We start from the raw sequence: 11,699 nt of genomic DNA, 5'->3' as shown, positions 1-11,699 counted from the left end.
ATATTAACTTTAGTTTTTATATTTCTATTTTCATAGTTAATATATTTTTATTTAGTAAAATTAAATCATTTATTAACCTACCATTCAACCATTGTCGATCCAATGATCTAGTGACCAAGTAAATCTTCCGGTATACTTGGTCCACTCCCGTTACATATTATTTGCCGCGCCGTGCACAGTTAACCTCAGCCCGAATAAATAAAATCTGTGGGCTTTATTGGGACGGCCCATCAAAGCGATGATAAACAAACATTGGTTTATTTATCGAAGCCGTCTCAAAACCCTAAATTTTGTTTCTCTTGTATAAATTGCAGCGCTCTGTCGTTCTCCGAAGGCAAACCAGAGTCGAGACTTCTAATCCATAACTTTCGTTTAATAGTGGTCTTTAGGCTTTGATCGACGGCTAACATTTTATCATGAATCTGTAGTTTTATTTTATTACATTTGATTCGTATTGTGGTTTTGTGTTTATAAATTTTTATGCACTATGCTTCGAAGGCTTTGTCAAATTGAATGGCATAGTCTTGGAGCAAACAGTGCATAAATTGAGAGCTGTTAGATCAGCAAGCGGCCAGACAACCGTCGGGATAGATCCACAGGTGAAACAGATGTTTCTCTGTTTTCATCTACTAAATCTATCTTACACTATTGTTTTTTTTTCTTTCTTAATTGTGTCGAGTTAATGAGTTTTCTGCACCTTTGTATCGAAGGTCATACCCCGTTCTGGTGGCATGGCCATTTTTCGAGGATGCGTAAAGGAATTGCTATTAAATCAGCAAGCGGCCAGACAACCGTTGGGATAGATCCACAGGTGTTATGCGGCTTCTCTCTCCGCTCTCAGCTACTAAATCTATCCCACAATTTTTGATCCTTGTGAATTTTTGTACATTTGTTGTTATGTTTCGCATGAGGTTGGTTCGTGTAAGATGTCCGAGTTCTTTAGCAAAAGAGTCAAGTTGTGGGTGTTGGTTCGTGACATTGCAGATATGCACGGTTGGGATGATGGAGAGTAAAGACATTCAGATCTGCAAATCTTATTGTCCCCCGTAGCTTTGAAAAAATTGATAGGGTGTATGAGTTTGTTGACCTGAATGTCTTTCTCTTCATCAAAACAGCTTATACTTTGTTATGGTAGGCTTCGGTCCCAATTTTTTTACTAATGGAGAATACTTCTGAGATGGTTAGAGTGGTTTTAGGGAATCAATTGTAATGATGAAGTGTTGGTTGTTGAACAAAATGTTTTAAGTGTCAGTTAAGTCCATGTTTTTGTTTCTCTTGCTACTTTTTAGTCTCTTATGGGTTGTTTAGTATCTGTTAATTTCATGGTACGTGTTATTGGGTGTTGATGAGTAAACCGTTTGTGAAACGGTGAAACCTTAACGGAGATCCATACCCTTTTACATACAGAATCTGTTTATTTGAAATCCGTAACGGTTTATTTGAAATCCGGAATCTCGATGTTGGTGTTGAACGACAAGGGACTAACTATAGTTGGTTGGGCTTGCTGTGCTTGCAATGGACTTAGGGAATGTAAACTGGAACTTGTAGCTGCAGGCAACCTGCTCTACTGGGTTCTGGCTGCATTGAGACCTTACAAGATTATCAAATTGAATCCGTAGACTCAGCCCTCATGTGTGTTCCTCCAACCATTCTGATCCGTGCTGTTGTAGAACTCTTTTTTTCTTAAAGTCGCTGCAGTAAGCTTTGTTATGATTCCCTAACAAAGGTATCCTATAATTAAGAGTTCAGGAGAATGAAGCTGCAGAGGATTTGCTCCTACTGCGGTGGAATTGTTTCGGAGTTTTGAGGATGAACATTGTTAGTTCCGTTTAGATGGTGTTCCTCCCATTGTATTAATCTGTTTCGTTCCAGTCCTCTGTATTTTCCGTCTGGTTTTGTTCAAATCCTTGTAATGTGTTCGTAAAGCATTCTTTTCTTTTTTTTTGGGATTTATCGTCTCGTTAAAATAAATGGGTCTATGGGCTATAGAGGCGCGTTTGAAAGGAAAAGCCCAATAAGTTGTAGTGAGTTCATTTTTCAGATCTACCGTCTGAAGGAGACGACGACGAAACTGTTTCGTTGAGGTTAGAAAAAAAAAACTAAACCATAAGAAAAAGAAAATGATTCGGTCGAGAACAAGTTTTTTTTTTCTGGACCGGAGGTCCTGAGTTTTCACTGTCATGTTCTGTTGACTGTCCGGTATGAAAATTATAACTTTTTTCGACAAGTAGAGAACGAGTACTTAAACACTGTCTTGTACTTGTAGTCTGACTGATTCAGCTTCATATCTCTCTTAAGCTAGTTGCTCAAGGCAATCATTGGCGATGGACAGTTTTAGTCTTTAGTGATTAATTATTTCATGGATCCTTGAACAAGTGGGAGATTCAAAGAGTATGTAGACTCCAAATAGAGTATTATTTTCTCCTTCATTTTCCACTCTTATTTATAATAACTATACTCTACGGTTTGATTTGATTTAATAGTGGATTCTATAATAGAATTACTTTATAATAAAGTTAGAAATATAGAGAAATTAGAGTCGGTCCGTCCTGCGTACGGTATGTGAATTATAAAATAGTTTAAAAAGTTATATCTATACTATTATTTATGAAGTAATTTTGCTTAGTTGTCATGTTCACCATGATTTTAGCTAATTCTGCTTATTTCTCATATTTTTATTAAGTTTAACCTAAATTGTCATTGATGTATTATTTATTTTGAGCTGAGTCATTAAATCATTAATTTAAAATAATAACCTTAATGAATATTCTATATAAATAAAAACGAATTTTATTTTATTAATATTAAATTTATATGTTATATTAGCTTTTCTTATTTATCATATTTTTATTAGGTTTTAGACTTTTAGATAGGTTATTAATTTATTATTAGTTTCTAACTATTCACTAATTTATTTTAATGATATAAAGTTTATATGTTATATACTATATTAAACAATTGATTACAAAATAATATTTTAGAATTATCAAAAAAAAATTCTTCTATATATTCTTTTTTGTGCCTATCTGAAAACAATATTTTTATTATAGAAGTTAAAAAAAATTAGGATACAAAACAATTTATTATTAAATATTAGTCAACCAAAAAATATAAATATATTTTCTAAACTATCTCTAAGATATGAGTGTTTTGAAAAAAACTTAACACAATAATAAGTATATATTTTGATTAAAAATATTTGACATATATAAATATTTTGATGTTTGATTAACTATTTAAAAACATAAGTAATAATTTATTATACTAGTTTTAGATTAATAAGACATAAACTAATAAATATTTATAAGAAATTTATGCCCGCATGTGCGAGTGTAACGGTATTAAACATTGTATGTTTTGGTGATTATTGGACTTTGTTTAATTCCTGTGTTTTAGTTTCAGTGTCGAATTTGAACTTTAGAGATTGTTGGTAGGTGAAATGTGTAATAGTAATGAAAGCGGTTGAGTAATTAATATACGTTGATTTTTGTATGGTTATTGACTATCATTTGTCGTATTCTTGTGATTGGTTTGTTTGGTTTTGAGTAATGCATCTACATTACTTAACTATATGTTTTTAATGCCTAATCAAACTTTGGTATTTATCAAGGAAGTTTGAAATAACATCCTTTTATTGATTGAGATCTTCGTACATATAGTTCAAGACAGTGAGATCAATGTTGTCGGTTTCTTTTGATTTAACAAATTAAATATTATTTTCGATAACACTTATGAATTGTAATATTTAGAAATATCATCAGGTTACATATTTATATACACATGCATCGTAGAAAGACACATATTTCATAAATCATAATTGACGTCTAAGCAAATAATATTATAAGCTTCATAATCCCTCTCAGAGTACTCCTCGCACTATTTTATATATAAGCTTTGTTAAATGACCAAAACAAATGTATATATAGAGGCAGTTTCGAAAACTGTTAAACATTTACATGTTTTTAAGAACTGAATGTGTTTGAACCGAATTCGGTCTAAACTAGTAAATATGACGGAACTTGTCGGTGGATCAATTCAAAGGCATTTTATTGCTAAATCAAGAAAATAGGTGATTACAAATGAGAAAAGTGATCGGAAAACAAGCCCGAGCTCGGGGAGCTTTCCCGGTGAAAATACAAGTCGGAGAGAAAAGAGCAATGGAAACCCTAGTTCTAGTCGCCAAGTGAGTGTGTGTGATTTCGGATGCCCTTCTCTCGTCTCTCTTTCCCCTTAAAGTAGGTGGTGTTCCTTGGTTCCTTGCAGAGTTTAACCTAATGGGCCTTTGCTCGTTAGACCGCGAGACGGGCCGGGATCTTCTCAGCCGAGCGAACAGCTCCTTCTCGGCTGCTGCGCTTGCTGACGCCAAAACATTCCTTCTTCCGAGCACCGGTTGAAACGAACCGAGCTGCCGGCCGGCTTAATAGGCCAAAATCCTTATCATCTCGGGCCTTGTAGGTGAGTGAAACCTAGCATCTACAATAAGTCCCCCCAGTTCATTTGCGTAGACGCGCCTCTTCGCTGATGAATATACAGAGATGGTTTGGGATTATACAGAGTTCGGCGTCAGTCGAGTTGGTTCGTCTTAACCGGCCGATGACCGATCGTTGGTAGAATTTTCATTGTTAAACCGGGTTGGTTAACGTTAGTCCAGAAACCGGTTAACCCGGGAAGATGAAGCGACGCGAGAAATGGCCCGCATTCGAGGGGTCTCATGGGCTTTCGTAGGCCTGTTTAGACCTAATTATGACATTATTCGAGATCCGTGCCATTCCTTGCTCGCTCAGGTACTTTCTCTCTCTAGTCTCTCCCTTCTCTCTACTTTCCGCGCTTTCTGTTTTATTTCAAGAGTACTGGCCGAGACGCGCTAATGGATAGCCCTGAGAGACGTTCTCCTCCCGCCCAGAAGAAGACGTCGGCGCCTTTGGGAATATCCCGGGGGACAGACCCGGATGAGGCTGACCTCGTTCGAGTTCGCTAATCTCGTACGCAAGGGGCCAAAAGATGGAAAGAGCCTTTAGGACGCAGTCAAAAAGAAGAAAAGAGGGGTCCCTTTTGTCTGATCCGCTTCTGTCCGGATGGGTCATTCGAGGAACTTCCTCCATTGGCTCCCGAGGTGGAGCGCTCTACGTCTGCAGGGGACAAGTCTCTGCCTAGCATGGATCCGTCCTGGTCGTCGGTCGATCGGATCAAAGCCTTGCTGAAAGAGCTCGGGGCTTCCGGGGTGACGTTTCTTGTCCCGAGGGACTACCAATGTCAGTGGGCTTCTCTAGTTGGGTATCAATGCATATACGAGTCGTACTTCCGAAAGGATACCCGATTCTGGTTCCCGATTCCCCGACTGATAACGTCATTCTCCCTTAGACGAGACGTGCCGCTCAGTCAATTTGTGAATGGATCATGGCGTCTCGCTGTTGGTCTGATGGTAATGGCTGCGGAGGGAGGCTGGGAGAATCGACTTTGATTCGGACAGCATTACCTTGAACATCCCGAACTTCCACCAACTTGGGTGGAGCTACATCTAAGTTAATCTCTATCTTAACCTTAGTATCACCAAAATGATACGGATCCAGTCTTGACTTCTCAGTATGCAGGGGCTCACCAATCGCGCTAGCTACCACACTGATCCCATCAAGCGAATACAATTGAGGCGGAACATTACGGAGAACAGCCCAGGTTGGAGCTGTCCGGAGTCCCTGCTGTTGAAAATTGCCTCCTGCAGACCAAGGGTATACTGAGAATGCACAATGATCTACTTGCCAATATCCTACTTGCAACACACACTCCCGAGTTTGAACTAAGGGAACGTAGATGAGACAACTAGTTGGCGAGATTGTTCTGACCGTAATCTTCCCAAACTTGCCCCACACCGGGTTTAAATCCGCAATGATTTTTGTCGGGTGAGGTCGTCGACCATGGAAGTGAGCTATAATGTGGTCTTTCCACATTTCAGAAGCCTGCAGAAGAACGGCCGGCGGAGCTTGTACGACTGGCGTGCCGTCGTCGAGATATGTTGGGTCTGAGATCTTTCGGAGGTTTCTCAGAGACGCCTTAAACCTCTCGGCCTACGTCGGAGCTGAAGAAGACGGGATCCCCGCTGGAGGCGGAAAAATTTGAAGCTTGGTGTCGATCTGAAAATAAATCGCCTTTACTTCCTTTTCCGACAGAGGTTGAAGAGCTGGAGGCGAAGAAACGATAGCAGCGTAAGAGGTCATAGTGAAGAAGGGGGGAGGGAAAGTTCTCATCTTCAGGCGAGAGGTCTGGTGAAGGCGGCGTAAGGGAAGAAAACCCTAATCGCACATTTTTCGCAAGAGAAAAAAAACGTGTTTTTTATCTGTTTTATAACTCATTAGTATGAAGATTTTAGAAAACGAAGCTTACCACAACGCTTTTTTTTGTGTTGATCCCAACATTTCATGTAAGAAGCTCTAAAATATCAGCCCTATTGTAATAGCTTCAACCAGGGTACTTCGGTACTTGAGTTACACTTTCAAAACAATGTGTTTACAAGAAAAAAAGAGCATGAACAAAAACATAGCAATTGTGTTCTCACATCTCTCACATACTCCAGGGTACCTAGTGGCCATGCCCAATAGTCTTCACACAACCACATAAAATATTGTTTGCGGCCCAAGTCTAATATGATCGTGAGCAACACGATTAGACGTGACTTGAAAAAAGACAGCCTGAGACTTGGACAGTCCCAGAAACAATGTAAATATAAATATATATATTTCAAAAACTCATCAGATGACGGAAGGAGATGTTGATTTGAAAGAGAAATGAGCCACGACATCCCACCGGAATCCTATCATCCTCCGCCTCAGGGTTATCCATGGGCGCCTCCGCCGCATCAAGAAGGAAATACTCCACCACCGCCGCTTTCGTGTGATCATGAAGCCCAGTATCAATTCTACTTTGTCGGTAATTATCGTTATCTGGGACGGACTCCTCCCACACAGCCGCTTAAACTCTACAAACACTACCAGCAAGATCATTACCAGGATTCTAACTCTGGTGGCTCCTCTTTCCTCCGTGGCTGGTTCGTCTCTCCATTTCCCGCCATTAATTTTACCATTTTTATCTACCAGAATCACTGTTCCGTGTGAACTTTCTTGCATCTTTTTGGTCATACTTGTTAACTCATTAATTGTGTTGGTATAAAGCTATGTTTGAGAACTTAACCTTTAGAAGCTATGTGTTTCGGTTTCATTAATTGAACTCAGTGTTTTGGTTTCTTGATCCAAACGATCCTGATCAGAACCAGATTAATCGAGAGTTGATTAATGGATACGTCATCATAATGTGAGTTGAATTTAGACAATCTACTGTTAAAAGTCACTCCAGATTTGTTTAGCTCATCTTACAATGCTAAACTCGAGTGAAAAGTGAAAACCTTTCGTCTTAAACAGAGTTGTGATTCGCTCAAAGATTGTTCCTTCTTTTGCTTACTAAATTAATTCTCTTGTGTTTCCATTAAATATATTCTTCTTTTATTCCAGTCTCGCTGCTTTGTGCTATTGCTGTGTGTTGGACTGCTTCTGTGAATGCCCTTCTGGATCTCTTGTTTTTGTCACTTACAGTCGCAGTTTACACGTTAAATGGACTACAACACATGCCTTACCTCTCTGTTGTTATATATGTTCTGTCATGCTGTCGATGCTGTACCTCTTTGTTTGAAAGTCTAATCTAAAACATTGATTAGACGAACATGTTCTCTGTGTATGTTCTTTGTAATTTGTCCGAATTATTTGAAAAAAAAAATATACTTTGTTTGATATACTTCTTTGTTTAGATGAATACTCTTTTAAGAAATAATTACACTCTAAGACAGTTTTGAGTTTTTTATAACAAAATAAGATACTTTCTTCTACCAAGACAGTTTATCCTAACAACTTCCTTTTGTCTAAACTAACTAGTTATATTTTCTAACTACACGCTGACTAACTACATGATTTAATCACAACTCTTCCTAACAAACAAAATAAAATGGATCCCATATATTTCTCTTCTTCTTTTTTCTCTTCTTGACTTTCTTCTTTTTTTGAAAAATAAATAGTGTTTTTCCAGAACTTGTTTTTAATAAAACATGTATTTAATCAGTATCTTCATTATTCAATCTATCTTTTGAGATATGTTAAGCTATATCTCAGATGGTGGTATAATCGTTTTTGTTTTTTCGCATCTCCATACTCTGTTCTTGCTTCAAAACCACATCGTCGTTGTATGTCTTTATTATCCCGAGTCAGACATCATTATTAACAAGGTGGCACTCAGCCGTGACGATTTGGAACGAATTATTCAACAAATCAGAAACAAAAAAGATCACTTATGCTTGAAATTTTAAGATTAAAGCTGTGAGTTAGGAGAGATGGGCGAAGATTAGGGTTTCTGGTCGACCATAGCTAAGGAAGAAGATGAAGTTATTTTTGTAATTTTGTAACATTAATGAAAAACAAAATTCGTGTGTACATTACATTCAAATTGTACATGTGTACATCTAATTTTGTATTATATATCAAAGTGATTGTGTACACATTTTTGGCATTTTTGTAGATTTTCTATCTAAATAACTAAGTCTCTGTGATTTCATAAACTCACATAATATTAAAACAATGTACATGTGAATTTTTTTCCTTCATCCCATGTACACGCATGGTTAGGGCATCCTTGAAATTTGACTGAATCAAAATATATCATTTTTCACACCTTGTTTAAGAGCTTCTGATTAGTGTGTGTGTTTTCATGCTAGCTTCATGGAAGTTCTTAACTTGATTAATTTCTGGTTATTTTACATATGTACACTATCATATTTATTGTATACATGTATACTTCCATATTTACTGTACACATGTACGCTATTATACTTTAATGTACACAACCACAGTGAAGATGACAATGATAACATATATGTATGCATGAGCAAGAATAACAAACTGCATGTGTGTACAATGATATAATATATGTATAACCATATGATGTCTATGTGTACATACAAATTTCACTATCATGAACAATTATTAACTTGTATAATATTGTCCACGTGTATACCGATACATAGATATATGTAAAACCAATTTTTGTTTTTGAGTAAGAATAGCAAAATGCATGTGTTTACACTTGTGGGCAATATAATATATGTGTACACATGACTTTTCAAATATTAATTTTCTTGCCTCGTTTGGGCTTAATGAATTATTCAGTGTTAAACAAAAAAAACAAATCCAATAGATGCATTCAAAAATGAACTAAAACAAGTTACTCATGTACCAATGTAAATGTGTTTTTCCATAAAAACTTGTACATATGATTTCTTATAAAAACTTGTGCATGTGGACAGTAATATATATGTGTACATTTGACAATATTTGACATGGTTCTACATTTTTTACCCAAAACCTAAAAAGATAAATATAGAATTTTTTAATTTTACCTACAACATTTTTTACACACAAAACTGATTTTATGGTTAAGATGCAAAATAAGATTTATGGTTCTGGCCAAAAATACAATATATGGTTTTGCAAGTTTATTTTTAGAGTGTGTACATGTGAATTATTGTATAAGTTGAATAGTATACACATGAACCTAAATACACATGGATAGTAAATTTTGTGTACATGGTCTCGTGTCATTACAATGTCGTGTACATATGTCTACACATGTCCATGATTTACTGTACACGTTAATTGATGTAAATATGAATCATTGTACATCTGGATATTATAATTCGTGTAAATGGTATAGTGTACACCCCACATGCCTTTTAAATTTACGGTTTCATTTTATGCATTTTGGACATAACGGAACGGTTTCATATTATAATTTGTGTACATGGTATTGTGTACATGGTATAGTATGCATGTAGATATGTTCATTATTGAGCTACTTGTAATATTTCAAGATGTAATGCATTTCAAAATGTTTTCTACATTATTAAAACAACATTTGTAAATTTTTTGAAATTTGTCCACCTTAAATAATTTTATGTGTACACTATCATCAAAATGTACATTATCCTTCACAATGTACATGTGTACACTATCATTACAGTGTACATGTGTACACTATTTATTCAAATGTACATGAATGTTCAAGATTCCGCATCTATACCGTTTTACTTGTACATGATACACAAATTGAGTGATACACACATTTGGATAAACAGTATACACATGTACATGTCTACATATGTACAAGTTTATTTTTAGACTGTGTGCATGTGAATTATTGTATAAGTTGAATGGTGTACACATGGATTGAAGTACACATGGATAGTAAATTTTGTGTACATAGTGTCGTGTACATATGTTTACATACTAGCATCATTGTAATAACGCACAAAAATGATTCAAAAGGATTCACATTTTTTTCTCTCTAGTTTTCACTATGCTATGGGATTAAAATGAACATTAGAAATTTGGAGATGAAATCAAAAAAATCACTTTTCCAACTTTGAAATCTGAAGAAAAATAAATTAAATCTTGAAGGACTAAACATCCAAATATCAAAATCATGCATGTGAGTCGGCGGTGAGTAGAAAGTCACAGAGGAGAACCAAAAAACACATCGAAAGGTTAAAATTTACAATTTAAAAATCTGGGTCGCAATTGAATAGAAAATAGCACATTTTAGAATTTTATGAGGCCGGAACAAAAAAAAAAGTAAAAACTTGTAATATCAAATGAATAGAAATTATGAGGCACGTGAACTTTTGCTCAAATAGTTATTTAATTCAGTTTACCTTTTGTCTGGGGTCCATCACTCACTCTTTTAAAACAAAATTCAAAACCAAACCTTACATAAATATGTCTGACTGGAAAAGAAGAATTTAGTTAAGCTTTTTAAGGGCAAGTTAAATATTTTACACCAAAAACTACCTCAGTATAATAAAATCCTTTATACTGTAATAAAAAGACAAAAACTGCCTCTGGATGTAAATCACTCATTATAGAGATGAGTTTTGCTTTAATGTATCTATTAATTATAGAATTCCAATTTATTCCAAAGGTTGTGAATCCCTATTAAATTGAAAGATTGTATATATATATGTGTGTGTGTGTGTTTCCAACATGCAATTCTAGAAAATATTAAATCTAAGAGTTGTGTCTTTTCATCTAAAATGATATATTAGTTTTCAAATGTTATTAAATATCCCAAAAATGTCTTTGTACAATTATTTGTTTAATTTGAGAGTTGTGTATTAATTAGAAGAAAATTCATGTTTTTCCATTGTAAAAGTAAAATTAGTTTTTAGAATGGCTAAGATGTATTTCTATAATAAAGTTGTTTTTTTTGAAAGGATCTGTCTATACAGATTTTTTTTTTAATTGCTAAGGTATCTTTTTATAGCGAAGATCTTTAGAGGCCTAGTTTATTCAGTTAGGTGGGTCACCGGTATCTTGGAAATCATTAAAACACAACACAGTCTCTCACTCGTCAACGGAGGCAGAATACAAGGCATTTTGGATAATGTTTAAGAGCGGATTTGGTTAAAAAAATGTACTGACTATATTTCATGTCTGCTTTGACAAACAAATTCTGGTTCATTGTGATAACAATTCAGCTATTCATATGGTAGCTAATACCATTTTCCATAAAAAGACGAAATATTTTGGAATTAATTACCATTTCATAAGAGATAAGATTGTGAGAAGGTTTGTTACAACAAAACATGTTTCGACAAAGTTGCAACTTGCTGA

At 35.5% G+C, this 11,699-nt stretch overlaps 1 long non-coding RNA gene and 2 other non-coding genes across 3 annotated transcripts; all 3 read left to right on the top strand.

Annotated features, from left to right (window-relative positions):
- The first annotated feature begins 288 nt into the window (after positions 1-288).
- Positions 289-1,281, top strand: LOC108859351 (uncharacterized). The gene is made up of 2 exons (XR_001950472.2): positions 289-599; positions 711-1,281. It is a non-coding gene; the product is annotated as an uncharacterized LOC108859351 (long non-coding RNA).
- LOC130495388 (small nucleolar RNA snoR143) lies at positions 481-648 on the top strand. The gene has a single exon (XR_008934659.1). It is a non-coding gene; the product is annotated as a small nucleolar RNA snoR143 (small nucleolar RNA).
- Positions 700-863, top strand: LOC130495389 (small nucleolar RNA snoR143). Its single transcript, XR_008934660.1, has one exon. It is a non-coding gene; the product is annotated as a small nucleolar RNA snoR143 (small nucleolar RNA).
- Positions 1,282-11,699: the final 10,418 nt, after the last annotated feature.

Source organism: Raphanus sativus, chromosome 5, assembly GCF_000801105.2.
Source record: "Raphanus sativus cultivar WK10039 chromosome 5, ASM80110v3, whole genome shotgun sequence".
In the NCBI taxonomy this organism is placed as follows: Eukaryota; Viridiplantae; Streptophyta; class Magnoliopsida; order Brassicales; family Brassicaceae; genus Raphanus; species Raphanus sativus.
Note: the sequence above shows the minus strand (reverse complement) of the source record. Positions and strands in the feature narration are given on the sequence as shown.